The following is a 20,110-nucleotide window of genomic DNA, read 5'->3' on the forward strand; positions in this document are numbered from 1 at the left end:
TCATTAACAATTGAGAGAAATCACCCCTACTTCCTTCTTCCAGGTAGTCTTTCTTTTTTTTTTTTTTTTTAAGATTTTATTTATTTATTTGACAGAGAGAGACACAGCGAGAGAGGGAACACAAGCAGGGGGAGTGGGAGAGGGAGAAGCAGGCTTCCCGCGGAGCAGGGAGCCCGATGTGGGGCTCGATCCCAGGACCCTGGGATCATGACCTGAGCCTAAGGCAGATGCTTAACGACGACTGAGCCACTCAGGCACCCCTTCCAGGTAGTCTTTCTTAAGGAAACTTATGTATATTAGAATTATATGTTCAAATTCCTTTGTTTCTAATGGGAAACCATCTCCCCAACATCCTGCTTAAAAAATATTTTTAGTGTTTTAATCTAACCATTTTCACAGCAGTAGATCATCTATAGGTTACATTCAATGCCTTGTGGGTAAGCTACAGAGCAGTGTTGGTTTAAGGGCCTCCTTACACTCTATTCTTAACTAGATTATCTCAAGATAATAGTGGGTTTCAATAGTGCAAGCTTATTACTTAAAACCACTTATGAAGAAGTAATTAAAATATAAGCTAGCTGAGCACCCTAGGAAATTTTAGCACAGTACCTTCCTTATGCTAAAAGACAATTTTGTCCTTCTCATGCCTCCCTGGATAGTTTCTAGAAAAGTTATTTGTATGGTGCCACCATGTTGAGAAACCATATATCTTAACAAGGTTAATATCAGTGACAGTGGAACTCCTTGCAGTGTAGTCTTTAATGCAATTTAACCAGTAAAGTATGAGGACATGCCAGGTACTGCATTAAGAACTCGGAGTACTGTGAGTATTCATTTTGTATGTATAAAAATATAAAGTTTCCATGATGTAATATGATAAGTACTAATTTAGAAGTACGCATCATATTCATATCAGATTTGAGAATCAAGAGGGAACATCCCCAGACCTGGAGAAAAAAATGAACCAATTTGGTAATATATTTTTTTCTCTAGAACCTGGGTGTGGGAGGGTTAATTCATTTTATATAGGTCAGAAAACATCTGATTAGCACTAACTTGTCTAGTGTTCATAATTCAAATGAGTGATAATGTTACTGGAATTGCTAGTTCCCTTATCTTTTAAAACACCCGGTCTCCCTTGTAAGTGTTCTAAAAATGCAAATTATGTAACATGTACCTGCTTAACTAGAATTATTTCCCTATATTATGTAATATATCATAAAATATTTTTAAAGTCAAGTCACTACCTAAAGGTGATAGTATTTCTAAGAACACTTAATGTGGCTATCACAATTTATATAAATTAAAATACTTTTGAGACTGAAAGCTGCAAAAAATATTTCTCTAAAACTGAAGCAATTTTTTGTTACCTATGAAGCAGAAAAGTTTTAATGGGAATCTGTGAACTATTTGTCACTGTAATTTGAATTCTTTAATCTATTATGGATACTTCACAATTCTTTTAATTAATTAATTTTTTTGATGTAATGTTCCATGATTCATTGTTTGCGTATAACACCCAGTGCTCCATTTAGTACGTGCCCTCTTTAATACCCATCACCAGGCTAACCCATCCCCCCACCCCCTCCCCTCTAGAACCCTCAGTTTGTTTCTCAGAGTCCATAGTCTCTCATGGTTCATCTCCCACTCCGATTCCCCCCCTTCATTTTTCCCTTCCTACTATCTTTTTTTTTTTTTTTTTTTTTAACATATAATGTATTATTTGTTTCAGAGGTACAGGTCTGTGATTTATCAGTCTTACACAATTCACAGCCCTCACGATAGCACATACCCTCCCCAGTGTCTATCACCCAGCCACCCCATCCCTCCCACCCCCCACCACTCCAGCAACCCTCAGTTTATTTCCTGAGATTAAGAATTCCTCATATCAGTGAAGTCATATGATACATGTCTTTCTCTGATTGACTTATTTCGCTTAGCATAATACCCTCCAGTTCCATCCACATTGTTGCAAATGGCAAGATTTCGGGGTTTTTTTTTGATGGCTGCATAATATTCCATTGTATATATAAGCCACATCTTCTTTATCCATTCATCTGTTGATGGACATCTTGGCTCTTCCATAGTTTGGCTATTGTGGACATTGCTGCTATAAACTTTGGGGTGCACATATCCCTTCGGATCACTACATTTGATACCTCACAATTCTTACTCTGAACAGTCTTCACATTAAAATAATTTAAAGGAACGTCCTTTGTCTAGCCTGTGTTAGAACTCACATTTCCCAATTTACTAAGAGAATTTCAGGTTTAGTATTTTCTCAGCTTTTCCATGAGAAGGTAACATCAGCTTCCATTGTCAGCCATGTTGTTACTGTCACTCCTTTAACTCATTTCTTCCTTTCCTAACATCCTTAACCCAATAATCACATGGCAGTGACACTGATTTTATAGTAAATTAGTGAGATTGTTGGATATTTAAAAAATTAGCACCTTCCTATTTTTTATGTGTAGAGGAAAAGAAATGTTATTGGTTTCATGTATTTGAAAATATACCAAATTAGTTCCAAACAAATTTCCTATTTATGATAGAATAAACTATACAGAGGAGCATAAATAATAAATATTATATGTTTTATATTATATATATATTACATTTATTAGATATAATATTATAATTATAATATTGAGATATTTCCAAATCTCCTCACGTTAGAAACATGAAATAATTTTCACCCACTATAATATTAGAAAGGCATCCTGATACATTTGAAGGTAGATAATACCCATTTTAGCTATGAATAGTTAAACATCTCGTTTTACAGTCCTACTGCCTTTCACTTACAGATAGAAATACTTCTAGCTTTCCCCCCAGCTTTATTGAGATATAATTGGCATATAACATGTATAAGTTTAAGGTGTAAGACATGTTGAGATGAAACATTTATACACTGCAAAATGATTACCACCAGCAGTGTAAGCTAACACCTCTATCACATCACATAGTTACCATTTCTTTTTTGTGGTAAAAACATGTAAGATCTACTCATTTAGCAGCTTGCAAGTATAATACAGAATTATAAGCTGTAATCACCATGCTATAAAATAATTTCCAGAACTTATCCATCTTCAACTGGAAGTTTGTACCCTTTAACCAATACTTCTAGTTTTTAAAGTGCTTTCCCATGTATTTGATGCTCAAAAATCTCAATATATGAAAATATGTTATATGTAACATATAACATATTAATAACAACCATATATATAATTATAATACATATCATATATAATATCTAGAGAGAGTGGGAAATGTGGTTCAAAATCATCTTTGTTAAACAGAGAAAACGTAAAAAGTTATATGTTCTACAACTAGTCAGTAAACTATGGCCCAGAGGCCAAATCTGACCTACCACCTGTGCTTGAAAATAAAGTTTTATTGAAAGATAGCACTACTCATTCATTTACGTATTGCTATGGCTGTTTTTGTGATACATGGCAGAACTGAGTAGTGACAGAGACCATTAGGCTCAAAAAGCCTAAAACATTTACTAATCTGGCCTCTTAACAACAACAAAAAGTCTGACCCTTTGTGCAGCAATCTCTCCTTAAAAACCATAAAGAACTAATTTAAAACTGTTTTTCTCATTTTATGATGTCAAATTTAATAGTATGTGATACATCATATGTACATTTTCCATGAGAAATCTGAATACCAGGAGAGGTGAAATATAGAATTTCACAGCATATAGTGTTAATATTTTGTTTTATAATATAGGAAGGAGCATATCAAAATATTTATGCTTACAGTAAAATAATTAGGGAAGTTTTGTTTTATTGATAATGATGTGACTAGCATGAATTCAGAGAGGTACAAGAAGTCTCCTCTTAAAGTAGAACTAATACAGTTCTAATTTAGTATAGCATGCAGTTCCATTCCTACCAACATTTAAGATTAGCTTGTACTTAGCTAGCTCTTAATAGAAGCAAATACTAAATAATTCTTAAAGCCTTAAAATATGCACTAAGGCTTATTGAACCTTACTTTTGAACATTATTTCCTATTAGGGAGTTTTACACTTGAGTACAAATACCTGGCTCTTTTCTTTAGAAACATCCTCCTCGGACAAGATGTGCTATAATTCTATTATATGTAATATAAAATTGTACCAATGATAATAGATTTTCACCAGTTGAACGTACAGATGAACTAAATACAGATTTTCTGGAAGACATACATAACTTCAAAATATTGCCTGTCCCTTGATTTTCTACTCTTAAGATATTTAACTTTAGAGAAACTGTAAAACTCAGACTCCCCTTTATTAGTGCTAGAAATTTCAGGGCAATTTAATTTGGAGAATAAAATAAAGAACTGATGCAGATAAATGAAACACAAATGTATAGTAAATTTAGAGTTTTTTTTTTTTTTAAATGAAACTACATTTTAACTGTCAGAATGCTTTGCTTTTAGTTTTTATTTTGAAGTATTTGAACTATTGAAAAATAATGAGATCTTTTCTTTAAAGACCCCAAACTCAACATTTTTCTAAAAAGGCTTATGCAACCAACTTTCAAGTGTCTTTTTATGACTGTACTATAATTCTTGCAGGCTTTATCAATAGTAAGAGCTTAATGGGTGGCTTCTAGCCCAAAAACTCATTCTATATCTTCTGAGCATTACCTTTATTTACTCATTTTTCCTTATTTTGCTTAATTAAACCAAATAAAAACATTGATGACCTACTAAATTCAAGACATGAATACAGTTTGAAAGAAAATCTTACTTGACATTCTCTTTAGTTTGGTGCTAGATACTTTTTCCTCAAAGACTGGTCAATAGGGACAAGGTTGAATAGAGCCAAGATAAAGAATTGTAGTTTATTTGTCCAGTTTCTTCTTCTTTTACTTCAGTGGTTTCAACAGCTTTCTAGCAAGTTCCCTTTAAGAAGAAACACAGTGTCAGACATAAAAACTCAATTGCTAAGGATTCCATAAATGTTAGTTCCTTTTTTTATTTTCCCCTTATCTTACTTCTTTATCCTTCCCTTCTACTTCAGGCTTTCTCAAATCAAAATCACTATTCTCACCCTTGCCAGGCTTCCCCCCTCCCCCAATAATAGTGCTTTTAAAGCTGGCTGATGTTGGTTCTGCAGAAGGAGGGAAACAAAGTATGACTAGGAGTCTCTCACTGCTTCTCCAGGCAAAAAAAGTTCTCCTTTGATTCATTTCAGACCTCATTTGTTTTTTTGACATTTCTTTAGGTGGTATGTTAAAACACTGGCCTGTGTCACTAAAATGATAATTATACTGTAGTTCCACATTATGATCTTCATTAGTTTGCAAGTTCCTGAGTATCAGAAACAAAATCTCAGTACTCAATTCCTATCTGGGTCAAAGTACAACATAACTATTTATTGAATGAATAAAAATGTGCATGGACTGAATGATTCTTTTTTTTTAAAAAGATTTTATTTATTTGACAGAGACACAGCAAGAGAGGGAACACAAGCAGGGAGGAGTGGGAGAGGGAGAAGCAGGCTTCCCGCAGAGCAGGGAGTCCGATGCGGGGCTCAATCCCAGGACCCTGGGATCATGACCTGAGCCGAAGGCAGACGCTTAATGACTGAGCCACCCAGGCGCCCCAGACTGAATGATTCTTAATTTAAGTGTATTTAAAATTTTATGTAACCTTTTAGTAATGAGGGCACTATGGTAAAAACAAATTAAATTTTCAATAACTTGTCTAAATATACTACTTTTATTTGCAAAGTTTAATTCACTAGAAGTAATTTAACAATATTTCTAAATTTATATGTCTATATACATACATATACACATACACACATACACATGAGTTAAATGGGTTTTTTAATTGAGATTTTCATGTTATAAATCTAATTTGTAAAATGAAAAATTTTGGTAGAAGATTAGTAGCATCAAAAACTGTTTTGATTAAGCCAAACTGACAGGTAAGGGACTTTTATGTTGACAGCTGAGTCAAGTTTATCTGCTGGGGAAGCCAGGAATTCTTAAAAAATTATAGACAGCTAGATTTAAGTACTCTGCAGTTAAAAGCAGCCACAGTTTATTTAACAGGTTGCTTGGAATCAAGTAGTACTTACTGTTTTGGTATTTTGCCTGACTTTTCCCATTTACAAATGAATCAGTGCCCCATAGAAATAGTTTTAAAATATAGTCAAAATGTCCCAAGTTCATCAATATATTTTATTAACTAGAATGATAGAACTCTTTAATGGTATTTTCCTGATACTGAGTTTGTGTACTTCTTCACACAATCTGTAAATGAACACCCGCCAAAACAAGTATCTATGATATTTATACCAGATTGTTTCTATGTAGGAACACTATGTTACACTGCCTGCTTTCTTGAAGGAATACAAAAGATTAGAAGTTATGAATGTTGAATACAAACTTTGGTTTCTTTTTTTGAAATGCTACCTCAAACTAGAGTTTTCAAAAGTGAAATTTACTGATAATAATACAAAGCAGAATCTAGGTAAACAAACAAACAAACAAACAAAGTTCAAATCTATAACCAACATTCAGTACTAATTTTTATCAAACATCAACCAGTTTTTGTCCTATGAAAGTATCTAAAAGTATGACCCAATACAACAATAGAACACCAAAATAGGCATGAATTTTTTTTTTCATTTGTTTTGAATGTGGTGCTTTGTAATTTCTATGAATGGTCTCTGAAGATCAAGTTCATTGTTTTTTGTTTTTAAAGATTTTATTTATTTGACAGAGAGAGACACAGCGAGAGAGGGAACACAAGCAGGGGGAGTGGGGCAGGGAGAAGCAGGCTTCCCGCTGAGCAGGGAGCCCAATGCGGGGCTCGATCCCAGGACCCCGGGATCGTGACCTGAGCCTACAGCCGAGGCTTAATGACTGAGCTACCCAGGCACCCCGATCAAGTTCATTGTTTTTAAGGTTGAGGAAAGAGACTTGCTCAAGCTGAACAGAGTCAAGATGGCAGAGCCAAGGCTAGGGTTTCTCAGTTTCTACAAAGGGCCTCCAGAGTTCCTCCAAGGAGCCACAGGAGCCACTGGTGGGGCTGTGGAAGGGTTAGGCAGGTAGGACACTCACGTTCCCCTTATGCACTGCAGTCTCTTTAACAAGAGTTGCTCAGCTTGCATCTCTTTGACATATTTGAAATTCTGGGTAAGAATGAGCTTAAAAAGAAAAGAAGAATTCTGTCCCCCAAAAAAATAAATTTGAAAACCACTGTATTATCTCATGCACCATGGGAAGAAAAGAGGGTACGGTATATTATGGGGACCCAAATTTGAAATAATGTCCCTGTTAGTAACTACCATGAGAAACACCTAGAAATTGCATTTCAAAATAAGGGAAAAGGGGTTCTGAATGTGGTTTCTGTACAATAAAACTTTTATTATTTTTCTTTTTTTATATACTTTGGTTATTGACTTGATGGTTCTAGAAGTTTGCATCCTACAGAAATGAACAACAAATAAACAAAGTTTGGTAGAGGAACTTCCAATGTGTTTCAGAATACAAGGGCAGGTGGAGCCTACAGAAAAACATAAGAATAAACTAACAGAAATCAGAACGATGGAATGCTGTATGGACATTTTTTTTTTTTTTAAAGATTTTATTTATTTATTTGAGAGAGAGAATGAGAGAGAGAGAGAGCATGAGGCGGGGAGGGTCAGAGGGAGAAGCAGACTCCTCGCTGAGCAGGGAGCCCGATGCGGGACTCGATCCCGGGACTCCAGGATCATGACCTGAGCCGAAGGCAGTCGCTTAACCAACTGAGCCACCCAGGCGCCCTGCTGTATGGACATATTGACAGTAAGAGCACCATATGGGCAAAACACTCAAAAAAGCTTTCTGGAAATGAGGTGCTCCAGTAAGAGTAGAGATAAAGATAATGACATTCCTGGTGGAGGGAACAACAGAGTTGAGGAGGGGAAAGCATGTTTATTGAAGAGAAAGATAGATCCAAATGGAGAGGAGTGTTTGTGTCCGTGATACATAAGCTTGAGTTGGTAAAATGGGGTTATTTTGAAGAAGTACTTTGAAGGCAATAGAAGAGGACACTGAATTTAAAGTATGCAAAAGGGGCAATGGGTACTACCTTTGGTACTCAACAAGCGTTTTAGTGCTAATAAGCTAGCAGTGTATTCTGCAAGGCACTTTTCTGTACTGTCTTAAATTACTGGTGGTGGAAGTATCAAAAGATGCTAGATCGTCTTCATAGATTTATTTTAAAGATTTATTTATTTGAGAGAGAGAGAGAGTGTTTGTGTGTGTGCATGCAAGGGGAGGAGGGGCAAAGGGAGAAAATCTTCTAGCAGACTCACCACTCAGTGTAGAGCTCCACTCAGGGTTTGATCTCATGACTCATGAGATCATGACCTGAGCCGAAAACAAGAGTTGGACACTTAACTGACTGAGCTACCTAGGCACCCCTGTTTTCATAGATTAAAACCACATACGCAATAATGGACACACACAGACATTTTATACTTTTGCAATTGTGCTGGCAAAAAAATAAAAAATAAAAAGTAACTTAGGCATACACTATGACCTAATCCACCTCTTGTGCATCAGATTTATATATTACATATAGTTTTTAGTTTTTATCATCCTTTTTTTTTTTTTTTTTGAGAGAGAGTGAACATGATCAGGTGGGGGAGGGAGGGGAAAAACAGAGGGAGAGGGAGAGAATCCCAAGCAGGCTCCATGCCCAGTGTGGAGCCCCATGCAGGGCTGGATCCCATGACCCTGAGATCATGACCTGAGCTGAAATCAAGAGTCAGATGCTTAACCGACTGCGCCACCAGGGCGCCCCTATCATCCCCCCTCTTTTTTTTTTTTTTTTTTAAAGATTTTATTTATTTATTTGAGAGAGAGAGAATGAGAGACAGAGAGCTGAGAGGGAGGAGGGTCAGAGGGAGAAGCAGACTCACTGCCGAGCAGGGAGCCCGATGCGGGACTTGATCCCGGGACTCCAGGATCATGACCTGAGCCGAAGGCAGTTGCTTAACCAACTGAGCCACCCAGGCGCCCTCATCCCCCCTCTTTTTAAAGATTCTATTTATTTGAGAGAGAGAGTGAGAGTGAGCATAAGCAGGAGTGGGGGAGAGGCAGAGGGAGAGGGAGAAGCAGACTCCCCCCTGAGCAGGATGCACAATGTGGGGCTCAATCACAGGACCCTGAGATCATGACCTAAGCTGAAGGCAGCTGCTCAACCAACTGAGCCACCTAGGCACCCCCCTATCATCCCTTTTTAAAGCATCTGGAAAATAAGAAATTTTGCTTAATAGTAAATGCTCTGGGTTTGAGAAATATTTGAAATAGTCTCTCCTAGGGTAGTGTAGAAATATTTGTATACATTAGAAAAATAATGGATATTATTAGACAATTAAAATTGAGGAAAGAACGTTCTTAGGAAAATTTGAGTTAAATGACTCTGGAGAAGTGTTCTTTTCCATTTATAGCTTTTATTTCTGTTTCTTCACTATGCAAGATGTGGAGACAAAATTTTACCTAGTATATTAAAATAAGTAATATAAAAAAGTAATCAATGAACTGGAAATATCCTTCCAAGGTCAAATCAATAAATGGTCTTTATTTTTATTTTTTATTTTTTTTAAAGATTTTATTTATATTTTTTGACAGAGCGATAGCACAAGTAGGCAGAGGGAGAGGGAGAAGCAGGCTCTCTGCCAAGCAGGGAGCCGGACGTGGGGCTCGATCCCAGGACCACAGGATCATGACCTGAGCCGAAGGCAGCCACTTAACCAACTGAGCCACCCAGGCGCCCCAATAAATGGTCTTTAGAAAGAGTTTATAGTATGATTATTAATTTTCAGGGGAAAACTTAAACCATTTTTTAAAAGTAATACATCCTGTATATACATAAAATAGATCTCAAATGAAAATTATCTCACAAAAAAGATTTTTTAAACTTCTAAATATATTTTTTCAATCTCTAGTGTCTTCAGACCACCCAGCTGAAATGTTACATGTTTCCTCCCCTCCTTTCTTTTTCTTTTCCCAAGCTCATTGTGGAGGTCTATGGCTATGCATGCACACACATGCCATGGTTTTCCTTTCTAAAATCTGGTACAGAGAAAAAAAAAATTTTTTTTAAAGATTTTATTTGTTTATTTGAGAGAGAGAGAGAATGAGAGAGAGAAAGAGCACATGAGAGGGGGGAGGGCCAGAGGGAGAAGCAGACTTCCCTCTGAGCAGGGAGCCCGATCTCCAGGACTCGATCCCGGGACTCCATGATCATGACCTGAGCCGAAGGCAGTCGCTTAACCGACTGAGCCACCCAGGTGCCCCGAAAATTATTTTTTTTTAAGGAGCAAATTTTTTTCCTTCTTGGGAGTTACCTGGTTTTGCTGGATAAATACTGTGATATGCTTGTTGAGAAGTGTGCATAGGGAAGTCTGTCAGGAGATATGCTTGAGTGAGAATAGTGGTAATTGGACAGTATTCTAAAATGAATGGCTTCTATAACTGCAGTGTTTTTGTTTTCTTAGAAAGCAGGCTTGGAAGGAGAGCTGAACTGCATTTGAATAAGACTCTTAGGAGAGGGAGGAGAGGAGAGTGGTGAGATGGCTGGTTTCAGATCAGAACATAGTTTTGAAGAGTACTGATGTGCCAGATAATGTTGATTATAAAGGTTTCAATAACCTCAGTCCGTTTTCCAGCTCTGAAAACTGACTTCTGCTGCTCTGGTGTTGTGCAGCTAGATCTGTCTTGTGCATGAGCATGGGGAAAAAGCAGAGGCTTCTTGATCTAATAACCTCTGGATCACTCACAAGCAGAAGTGTGCACACACACTCACAGAACTGTGCACACATGCACACAAATGTATATCACCATGTATATCACCATGTTCCTGCCTGTTAGCATAAGCTATTTTCCCATTGACCAGGGGAGGTCAGTTCATGTAAAGATCACTCCGTTCTCCAATCACTGTGGTTACACTCATGGTAAAAAGAACCCAGAATTTTAAGAGCATGCACAAACTGATTTAGGCCTCTGATAAGCCACTGGAAACAGATGGAAAATGCCAGCTTTTGGTGCTTCCAGGACCACACAGCCTGTGAATATAATCATTTAGAAATTTTCCATCATTTATCTTGTTTTCTTTTGCCCAAGATTACTTTGTACTTTTAGGATATTAAGAATAAAAGCTACATATTTATATGGATAAAAGACTTCATTCTAATTTCTGTTTGTAACTCAAGAAACATCACATCAAAATTGTTGTATTACTGTTTTTCATAATGGTGGTATTATGAATATAATTCTGCTAATTCTTAAAACAAGTAACTGCTGTCAGAAGAAGCCCTTTGTTACATAATTAACACTGGATAATTTTTGTTGTATGGCCTTATTGTCAGGTGCCTATCTTTATTTCACATCTACTTTTGTTCTATAATAACTAATATTTTCTGAACTAGAATAGATCTTAGAGATCATCTAATCCAGCTAAACTGTACAGAGAAAGATGTTTCATGTTATACATTTCATGAAAATAACTTTTATGGAGTACTACACAAAGATGGAAAACTTTGAATTCTGAAAACATAGATGTATGTCATACTAAAAGAACTTTCACAAAGAAACCTTTTGAAAATACTAATTAGAATTTGTAAGTTGATACTTAGGGATGAACAATATGTGTATTGACTTGCTCAATGAGAGGGCTGACAAAACTGCATTAGTTAGGATGCCTTTGGCTGTAAGTAACAGAAAATGCAAAAAGAACTGGCTTAACACTAAGGAAGATTTATCTGATACTAAAATGTTTTGAGTTAAGGTGGTCACAGAGTTGGCTAATTCAGCAGCTCAATTACTTCATCAATGACAGGATCTAACTTTCCATTTTGTCATCCTGAGTATCTAGGGTTGTCAGGTTAAATACAGGACATCAAGTTAAATCTGAATTTTAGTTAAATGATATATATCCCTTGTGATATTATTCATTATCTGAAATCTCATATTTAGCTGGGTCCCTGCATTCCTGTTTCCTAAATCTGGGAAACTTATTAGCATCTTGGTTTTTCTTTCTAGGCTAGCTCCACTTATGGTCACAAGATGGCTGCCTTATCTCTTGGTGTCATAGGTAGATGCCAATATCCAGTGGCATAATAAGGATTCTGTTGGTAAGGAAGAAGGTGGAGGAGTGGTGGTTTGGTAGGTAACCAGCAATATAGGTCTCCAAGGGCAAATCTGAATTTTTGTTGATCGAAACATAATTTCCTCTAATATTAAGTAGTTAATTATATCATAGTAGGTAATTCAGCCTGCCTTCTGATTCAGGGGTAGGATTTCTTTTCTGTAAAAATTTATTTTTTGTCTTTGAGTCTCTTTGTTGGAACTGGGAAAGCCCCTATCACTGCATCTAAAATAACAAATTTTACTGAGTATTCTGAACTAAGGGAGGAGTATGGCTCATTTGCACATTTCCCCTTTCCACATGCCACTATTCCTAGGGCACATGTAAGAGGTTCTCCATGTTCATGGTTGCTGGTTCTTTCCTCCTCCTCTATGTCAGTTGTTCACAGTATGCATGGCCAAATTATACCTCAGTTTCCTATGTTCTCTTCCTCCTTCCACTCTCCCACCTTTGAAAACTTAAAATATCCATAGGGCCATATTTGTACTTAAATGGTAATGGTTTTATACGGGCTAGATAAACTAATCTGTGTTAATATTTACTTTACTAATGTGCTGGACCTCTGAGGTAATTTAAAGCTGTAATCATTTCAACAGTTCAACCTCTTTAAAAAGCTCTTCAGGAAAGCTGCCAATTTAGGCATCTTAGTGCCATGGCACTTTTGGCTTCCCTATCACACTGCCAGAGGCAGGTGGCTACAGGAAAGGTTGACCTATATGACTGCACTTCTTGGAGTATGTTCATTATGTCTGTCTGGTCTCTCTTATGCCATCTTTCATTCCCTCAACACGTTCACATTGCAATCTACTGGTTTCTGCAGCCGTTTTCTCCACCCCATTTCCTGTCTCATCTTGAGTGATTCATAAGTGACTTCAATATTTATAGATGTGCCCCACCCAACACCCTAGACTCATCATTTCTTGACCTCTTTTGCTGCACAGGCCTTTAACTTCTTTGGATTTCAGTGATCTACAACCAGTGCCATACTCCAATGCTACCTAGCCCTCCCCAGCAACTCTTTACCCTTCTTAATGACACTTCACAATGTTACTCTCTTATTCTGAGTTCCTGCTGTTTTCAATGATCCCTCTTCCTTATTTCTATCAAACTATTTGATTTCAAAGGAACCTAAACCTTAAGAATATAACAAAGATTCAAGTCCCTGAACCCCTACATGACCCGGATTCTTTCCCTCCTGCCCTATGTCTTCTATCTAACCCTACATGCTATGGCTTATCTCATCAACTAATCTCAACTTCCATCATACTCAACCTCTGAGCTCCTATCCTGGATGGGTGTAAAGTTTTGTCTTTTGAAATTCAACACCTATGTACCTAAACCTGCTAAGTGAAGTCAGGCCACTGCCATCAATCAGCATTGTAAAGGAGTTAAGAGCATGGACTCTGGAGCTAGACCACAGAAGCTCAGTTTCAGGATCCTCCACTTACTGGCTGGGTACCCTTAGAAAAATAGCATAATCACTTTGCGCCTCATTTTCTTCATCTGCAAAGAGGGAATAATAGTCAAGCATATCTCACAGACATATGATGAATAAATGAGCTGATATTTATAAGGTGCTTAGAGGGATATATAATGATTAAATAAATATTTTACTTCTCCCCTATAGTTTTGTTTCCATTTTTAATAACAACTATACCAAACCTTTACTCTTTTAAATTCTCCAACCAGCTCACGATCCATTTCTTTATCGATGATCTGGCCTAATTCTCAGAGTATATGTAGGACATTAGGTGTGAATTCCTTTAAATTATCTTCCCCTGGGGGTGCCTGGGTGGCTCAGCTGGTTAAGCGTCTGCCTTTGGCTCAGGTCATGATCCCAGGGTCCTGGGATTGAGTCCTACATCAGGCTCCCTGCTCAGTGTGGAGTCTGTTTCTCCCTCTCCCTCTGCCTGCCACTCCCCCTGCTTGTGTTCTCTCTCTGTCAAATGAATAAAATCTTTAAAAAAATTATCTTACCCTGAAAATTTAACTACATTGGTACATTGTATCTCTTTCCAATCTAAAATTAAGAAATGACCTAAATGAAATAAATTTTCCTCCCTTTCTCAAGATCTTATCCCTCAAATACCTAACCTTTTCTGTGTATATTTAACCTTTTTCTGTCTACTTGCTCTTGTCTTTAACCAATAAACATGGTTTATTCCTCAAAAAAATAACCAGAAATCCTTCTTCAACTCTGTATATCCTTTTAGCTATTTTCCTATCTTTATCCTTCTCTTCATTAGATGTCTACATTTACTGTTTCTATCTTTACCTCTCTCATGACTTGACAAATGACAGTAATTATAAGAAGGTCTAATATTAAAATTAAGTGGAAATAAACTCAGAGGGGTCAAAGCTTTAGAAACTGGTTTTTCCCCAACCTTTTCCAGACACAGATAATCATGATCTTGAATGGCCATATATCTATATAATGGTTTTCTTGCTCTTTTGTTCTATCTTAACCAATTAATTGTTTTAGTTTGACTGCCCCTGCTGTTTCCTGTTTCCCTCTTCTAAAAAGAAACCGGCCCCAGAGAGTCCTACTACAATCAAGGCTTCACTGTTCGCCATTCCACTGCAATTATTATCAAGGGCAGCACTAATATCTGTACTGCCAGACCCAGAGGTCAATTCTCAGTCTTCATCTTAATCAACTTCTCAGGAAGTTGGTAGAGTTGATCATTTCCTCCTCTTTTAAACCCTTTTTTCAGTAGCCTTCAAGATACCACTTCTCTTAGTTCTCTTCCCACTTTGCTGGTTGCACTAATTGATCTTTCTTAGCCTCTTTTGCTGGATTCTTCTCATTTATTTGTCTTTAAAATGTGGAAAACTCCAAGCACTATCCTCAGACATCTCTTCTTACCATTCTTCCACCAATTCCCCCCTGCTGGCCCCAATTAGTTTTTTAGCTGTAGATACTATTTATATGCTGATGACTCTTAAATTTATATTCCAGTCCAGATTTTTCCCTTGAACTCTATATTCATGTATCTAAATGCCTGCACAACATATCCCCTTGGATGTCTAACAGGCTTTCAAACTTAATACATTTGACAAACTTTTGTTTCTCCCCAAACTTCTCCACTCTTAGTCTTCTCCACCTCAGCCAGGGAGAGTGTGTAAACTTAAGAGAGGGAAACTCTCAAGAACACAACAATAAAGCTGGTAAAAGAATGAAAACCAGTGAAGGGGACTGAGAAGTAGGAGAAGAGGAAAATGTAAGATCAAGAAAGAAATGAGAGGAATAGTCAGTCCTGCAAAAACTATAAAGATAACTATAAAATGAGTGCTGAAAAGGATCCAGAGGATTTAGCATTTTAGAAGTCATTGATGACTACTGCTTTGATATATTGGGAATAGTTTACTTGGGAAACAGAAACATGGCTATCTAGTGTTAGTGAGTCCAAGCACACACATACCTTATAATATTTAAGCCAAACTTTCATCCAGAGTTTCAGCTCTGTACTGTATTTTTGAATGCTTGGGGCTACATTTCCATCAGTATATTTATAAGTACCTCATATCTAATATGTCCTATAATGAACTCATTTCCTTTCCTCTCTCTTGTTCTCCTTACTCCTAAACAAATTAATGCCAAATACCAAATTTTCCTAAATTCTCTATCATGTTGAATAACACCAATACCTATCCATGCACCTACAAGTAGAAAAAAACCTTGAAGATCATTCTATTTCTTTCTTCCCACCCATTTCCAATTTGTCAAATCTGATTGCAGCCCCTATTCCCACCAGTCTAACTTGAGTCTGTATTAACCTCCGTATCCCCAAGCCCCATACTAATAAGCCTCCTAACTAGCTCCTTTGCCTAACAACTTCCCATGTCTGATCTTTCAGCTATATAGTTACTAGTTATCTTTCAATAAAGCACTTTAGTTAAAAACTGAAAGGTGCCTCTAACTTCCCACTTGCAATAACACAATTTTAGGATAGCACACCAAGGCCTTTGAAATTTGGCTGTCACCTACCATTCCAACCTCACTTTATGACAGTTCCTCACTTGCTTTAACATAATCAAACTGAAGTACATTGTGGGGGGGGTTTGCAAATATTTCCCATACTTCTATCTCTGGAATAAATAGCTAGAGTTTTCAAAGTTCAAATAACTTTTTCTCCCTAAATTGTAAATGCAATTTCAAAAAGTTTGGAAAATAAAAGAAAAAGCCATAATATTGTCATTGTAATGGAGCAGCTTTATTTCCCTCCTAATATTCCTCTATGGATATATATATTTGTATAGTAAACATAATTTTGCATACTATTCTTACATATTTAGCTTTTCCTTGTCATAGTGCAGAAAAAGAATATAAAAAATTATAAAATATTATTTTGAGAAAAGAAAAAATAGAAGAAGAAGAAAAAAAGGGTGGGGACAAAATAGAGCTATGAATAAGGTTTAGAATGCATACCATGATGACCTACTCATCTACCATGGGTGAGCCACACATTTGGCTTTCAATTTTCTAGTAACCAATGTTAAAAACAGAAACTTTGTTAGTTATCCAAATCCCGGTGCCCAGGAGATTAGAATAAAATGTCCCAGTAATTTCAACTCATCTTGGAAAAAATATTGTAAAAAGATATTTCTTCTGAGTTTCTCCTAAAGAGAACACAGGGTGATGTACTTAACTTCTGGGAAGACTCCTTATTAGAAAAAACGCATCTCGTTTCACATCATTGCTCATATTGAGAATCAATATAGACAGATGCCATTTTACAAATCAGAGAGATTTTGTAAAAACCATCTTTTTGGAAATCATTTGGTACTATTGAGGCACCCAGGTCTTTGCTGGTCTGCTTTAAAGAATGGCTAAATATTAACATATTGAAATACTCACATATATATTAGTCACAGTAGTGGCGGAATATTACCCTTCAGAAAAACTTTCTGAATATTGTTTCTCTTTAAAATAGAATTTTAAATAGTTCTTAGGTAAAAGGTGAAATCTTAAAACTTCAGGGCTCCTATTAGGCAATTAAGGCTTACTTGCAAGACCAGATTTTAGGTTAAGAAGCAACAATTCTCTCTTCTTGATCAAGAGTGTGATGCCCCCTGAGAAAGTTCTCTGAGTACAAGAATGTGGCTGGGCCAGTCTTGGGTTTTTGTATCTAACAGAATATAGGATGTTATCCTAGAAGGACTCAAAAATTAGTTGAATGATATACTCAAGTTTGCAGAGATTCTCACTGTCCCTAACCTTGAGTCCTCTCCAGAAAGATGGCTAGGTGCAGCTACAAATTTTGGGCCAGAGGTATCACCTTTACTGATAAATTGTAATATTACATCCCCTTAAGAAGCCTAGATACTAAAATCTTTGTTTTTATATTCTCCAAGTTTTTCAGAACATTTGATAAGATAAAAGCAGTTTTTCTACCTTTGCCTTTATCAATGTTTGTAGGGCTTTGAGATCTGGATCCTTGTCCCTAATTAATTCTGTCACTAACTAGATAGCCAACCTTGAGCAGGCTACTTAAAGTTTCTGAGCTTAGTTTCCCTCCCTTTACAAAATGAGGGAGTTGTAGTAGGTAATTGGCTCCCTAGGATTCCTTCCAGTTCTGAGTCACACTGACCCTCTGCCCATCAGCTATGTGTGAAGAATCTCCTCGGTCCGAAGAGAGTAAGTGATTACTAATGTTTCTCTAACAGTGGATCTGGAGTACTAGGAGACAGTCACACATCTTAGGTGAGAGCGTAGACTTTGCAGGGGAAAAGTCCTGGTTCCACTCTGCCACTTATTAGTCCATGGCCTGGGGCAAGTATTAACCTCTCTGAAGCTCAGTTTCCCTAACTATAAAGTGAGAATAATACAAGCCCTTATAGAGTTGTATTAAATGAGACACTGTAAATCCAATCCTAAGTACAGTGTCTGGCACAAAGCAAGTGCTCAATCAAAAGTATCCATTTTCAACGTTGTTATTTCCTTGGGTCCCCTGAAATAATTGTTCTTCTACCACCACTTGTCCAAATTGAATATCAGCACTATTATAATAATTACAGTAGTTAAAGGTTTTAAGGTGCCAACTTGGCTGACTAGTAAAAAAATTGGAAAGACACAGGCTCAGGGGATTTTTAAAAAATTAACCAAAACAACCTGTGTGTTGACCTTTACCCTGTAGTTCTTTTATATAATAACAGTCTATTAATAAACAGAACTTTAAGCTGTTTGATTTAGTGCTAATGTAATCCAGGCCAAATATGCTACTTTTCTTGCCTGCTCCAGAGAAATTTTAATGGAGGTTTGTTTCATTTTTCTGTTGGATTTGAAATAAGATTGTGGGGAAGTTCTTAGTTCCCATCAATAGATATTTAGTCCCTTTAACTTTTGATCATTTGTTGATTATATTTAAATACAACTACATGTGATAAAATCATTCTTAGATAGTTGAGATAAGCTTTGAAGGCTGTATAAGTACTTATTTTATAATTTAGAAACAATTGCCTAACCATAAAAGAAAAGGAAAAAATTCCCCAAATGTGGGAAACCAGAGTTTTTGGCTATGCTCTTAAACTACAGCAGGAAATATGTGTTTGTTTATTATGACCCTAGTGCTTTCACAGCCAGATTAACTTTCAGAGTTTTCATTCCATTTAACCAATAATTGTCACCCTGACTTGTGGAAACTGATAATTTGCAGGGAGTTCAAGGAGAACATTTGCATAGTTCCATCTAGTAGAACCTGGCTTGTCCCCGCAGCTTTCACACAGACCCTTTGTGAACAATTCTAACCGTAGGGCCGCCTACAGGTTGTGTCAATTACCACACAGTAACTTGCTGGGTCAACCTGTGTTAAAGGTGGCTTTCATGGCCTATCAAATTTTATAGCAAAGGAATTCTGAATTATCATTATATGTTTAAGAATCTCTCTTTATTGATTTTTTTCTAGGTTTCTCCTCATTCATGAGATGTGAGCCTCAACTGATTTGTACCAAGTTGTGGAAGAGTAATTACTTGTATTTCTGCTAAAAAGTTCTCTGCAGGATAAAGGGTGAGTAATATGTTATATAGATAAAGAAGAATCTACACTGATTCATAAATCTTGAATACCTGATTGTTAAATGTCTAAAATGTATCAAGCCATTGTATAGACTTTCATTATATTAATTCAATTTCAAAAGTTTTTTTAGGAATTAGCTTATCATTTTCTGTCTCTATAGCTCTATTTCCTTTAATATTTTATTGTTTAATTAACTCTCATGGAACTTCTCTTATTTTAAAAGCAATTTTAAAGACTTGTATACCAAATTTATATACAACTTTCTAAAAAATGCCTAAAGTTATTATTAATTTGTCAAAATTGATTTAATTAGCATAAAGAGATTATTCAGTGGATACATCTTATAGCTTCTGAATTAAAGAATGACAAAAAGGGGGACTTAACTGATGCTAAGATATAAGGGATCTGCTGGTTCTACTCAGTATCACAGTGGTGGTTGAATTGAAGTGTCCTTATTTTGATGTCCCACCTGCTCAATCTTACACTTGTTGGTCAGTGATGGTAAGAAAAATTGGTAGAGTTAAATGTAAGGAATAGACAAAAATGGTTTAGCAAAATCCTGTCTGAGTCTGGCAGAAACCCCGCTCTCTCCCCATTTTGTCCACCCTCAAACTTGCCAAGCCTTGTTCACTTTGGCTTTATTTTAAAAATGCATTTCTGGTGAGTGAGGAAAGGTTTTGTACTGTGTTTTCAATGACTCACCCAAAATAACTCCATTGAACTTGTAAATGGTCCTGTTCTGAATGCAGATTGTGTTTGTTCTGAGATGGGCATGAAGGAGCTGCAGAAAGGAGATTAGAGAAGGGAAATGTGGTGGGAGAGGCAGTGCAGTTTATATTTATTCAGGTTCAGGCACACATAAGAATTATTTTTAAAAGACATTGTGTGTGTGTGTGTGTGTGTGTGTTAAAGAACTGTCTATGAGGTCAGTACCATTTAAAGCTTTT

At 36.5% G+C, this 20,110-nt stretch overlaps 1 protein-coding gene across 6 annotated transcripts in view; it reads right to left on the bottom strand.

Moving 5' to 3' along the window:
- Positions 1–20,110, bottom strand: part of LOC118527162 (uncharacterized) — a 77,713-nt gene that overhangs the window by 52,608 nt on the left and 4,995 nt on the right. For 5 of the 6 annotated variants that reach the window (XR_013447247.1, XR_013447248.1, XM_078071064.1 and 2 more), the window contains exons 4-5: positions 19,866–19,944; positions 4,745–4,899 (exon numbers count right to left, since the gene is read on the bottom strand). The gene's annotated coding sequence lies outside the window, so the exon portion shown is untranslated. The remainder of the gene's footprint in view (positions 1–4,744; positions 4,900–19,865; positions 19,945–20,110) is intronic. The other variant, XR_013447249.1, reaches the window with a different exon arrangement.

Source organism: Halichoerus grypus, chromosome 4 (assembly GCF_964656455.1).
Source record: "Halichoerus grypus chromosome 4, mHalGry1.hap1.1, whole genome shotgun sequence".
Taxonomy (NCBI): domain Eukaryota; kingdom Metazoa; phylum Chordata; class Mammalia; order Carnivora; family Phocidae; genus Halichoerus; species Halichoerus grypus.